Raw genomic sequence first — 2,500 nt, 5'->3', positions numbered from 1 at the left:
GTGTGTGTGTCTACTCGTAGATATAAGTATTAAAATTTCCAGAAAGTTAAGCTTAATATGCTTTAAATTGAAAGAAAAAAATAGGTTGAGCAAGCACAGGCTTATATTACGCATTTTTTTGCACGAACCGGTTATGTGAATTTCGTCTCACCGTGACATTATTGTTTGTTATGTCGTGCTCTTGTCTCGTTCCTTATTGCAGCAATATCGTGAGTTATAGTGTGGCTATATATAAAGGTTCTAATATATTTGGGCTTAAGTTTGAAATGTATTTGTGCCTCAACCAGCTTTGTTTATTATTATTATTATTATTATTATTATTATTATTATTTGCTGCTAAGCTACAACCGTTGTTGAAAAAACAGGATGCTATAAGCCCCAAGGCTTCAACAGAGAAAATACCACACTGAGGAAAGAAATAAGGAAGCAGATAAAATAGTGTGCCTCATGCAAGAGAAATCTAACCTAAGACAGTGGAATGCCTTGGTATAGAGGCTATGGCACTACCCAAGACTTGAGAATAATGGTTTGATTTTGTAGTGTCCCTCTCCTAAGGGAGCTGGATTAAAGAACTATGTTTATTTAGCTCAAAGTTACAAGGTAATTGCTGAAATTTCACTCGATTTACCACCAAGTCACATGTTTACCTACTTGTTCACTTACCTGTTTACTTTATTGGTTAGTTGTTTATCTGTTTATTTACTCAAGTTATTCCTTGAAACAAGTGGAATATACGGAACACACCTGAAAGATGGCTAACTTGTTAAACAAGCCTTCGCAAAATAGATTGCAAGAATGGGAGAAGTGTAAACTTAAGCTAACGAAGTAGTTTGCTTGTGCAAAGTATCAACTGTGTGGGGTTGCAGGCTCCCCCCCCCCCGCGTCGTCAAGCGTCATGGAGTTTCTAGTAGTTATGAATCAACAGTGACTTAGTCCCTCATTCCTAAGGGGTCACCTTTCTGTGAATGATCAGACCTAACGTTACTTCAAGGTCCAAATATGTTGATTTTACTCAAAAAACCTGACTAATAAGAAAAATCGAGTGTTCAGTAGCCGATAAGGGAAATCGAGTGTGTTGAGTAGACGATAAGAAAAATCGAGTGTTCAGTAGCCGATAAGGAAAATCGAGTGTGTTGAGTAGACGATAAGGAAAATCGAGTGTTCAGTAGCCCATAAGGAAAATCGAGTGTTCAGTAGCCAATAAGAAAAAGTCTGAGTGTTCAGTAGCCTATAAGGAAAAGCGAGAGAGTGTTCAGTAGCCGATAAGAAAAAGTGTTCAGTAGCCGATAAGAAAAAGAGTTTTCAGTAGCTGATAAGAAAAATCGAGAGAGTGTTCAGTAGCCGATAAGGAAAAGCGAGAGAGTATTCAGTATGTGTTATAGAAGAGAGGAGATTCTCTCCTCAAGTGACCGAAATAACACCTGTAGAAAGAGACAGATGCCTGTGATTGGCTCGGTCCTTTGATATGAGTTTTCATTACCATTGCGCCCCGTACTTAGTTACAGCTTTCCATTAATAATCTTTGAAAATTAGCCTAATGTATATGTTTATGGTGTGAATACAGAGTCGAATATCTCGGTAAATGATTTTATTGGACTTCGACTATTAAATGTAATAGAAATGAGGAAATTTAAACGAAGAACGAAATTTAGAGGTCAGATGATTTGACCTTAGTAAGCTGAATGGTGGAAACGTTTAATTAAACTGGCTGAACGTCACTCTTGCGATTTCCACACACAGTGACACATAGCCACAAGAATTGGATGTTGGATACAACGAGGGACATGCAACGCGTTCATCTTATCCCAGGGACAACAAAAAACTCCATTGACAGCTTGGCAGCGTCTAGTAATGGAAAACACCGAACCGTAATATTTGCATGCCATGAATTTATACAGAAAAGAATCTATATTAACTATTGATGATATAAAGACACCGATGGTGGCCTATTGGAAACGCTCTTGCCCTGCGATCTGCTGGACTGGGCCAAGAGACCCGCTCAAGTTCGATAGTTTCTTGTAGTGTGTGCAACCTCAACATCCTTCTGAGCTAAGGATGGAGGCTTTTGGGGGAGGTTATAGGTCTAGCTGCTGATTCATCGGGAGCCATCATTGCCTGGCCCTCCTTGGGACGTAGTTTGAGTGGAGAGTGGCCTTGGGCGCTGATCATATGTTTATATGGGCAGTTTCTAGGGCATTCACTGGCCCCTGCCTGGCGATCTGCTAAACTGGCGTTCGAGTCTCGCTGAAGCTCAATAGCTTCTGGTAGTGTTTGTAACCTCACCATCCTTGTGAGCTAAGGATGGCGGACTTGGGTAGCCTATAGTTCTACCTGCTGAGTCATCAGCAGCCATTTCTTGGTCCTCCCTGGTCTTATCTTGGGTGGAAAGGGAGCTTGGGTTTATGCCCAGTTTCTAGGGATGTCACTGAGGCCTTTAAAACTTAAACCGACTGGGACTTTCAAACTTAAGGACTGTACCGCAAGTGTATCACACGTTCGT

The 2,500-nt window shown here is 40.6% G+C and overlaps 1 protein-coding gene across 3 annotated transcripts in view; it reads left to right on the top strand.

The window, feature by feature from the left end:
- LOC137624226 (prestin-like) overlaps window positions 1-2,500 on the top strand; it is a 227,399-nt gene that overhangs the window by 48,253 nt on the left and 176,646 nt on the right. The gene's annotated exons all lie outside the window — the stretch shown is intronic.

This window comes from Palaemon carinicauda, chromosome 31 (assembly GCF_036898095.1).
Source record: "Palaemon carinicauda isolate YSFRI2023 chromosome 31, ASM3689809v2, whole genome shotgun sequence".
NCBI lineage: Eukaryota > Metazoa > Arthropoda > Malacostraca > Decapoda > Palaemonidae > Palaemon > Palaemon carinicauda.
The sequence above is the reverse complement of the archived record's forward strand: the minus strand, read 5'-3'. Positions and strand labels throughout refer to the sequence as shown.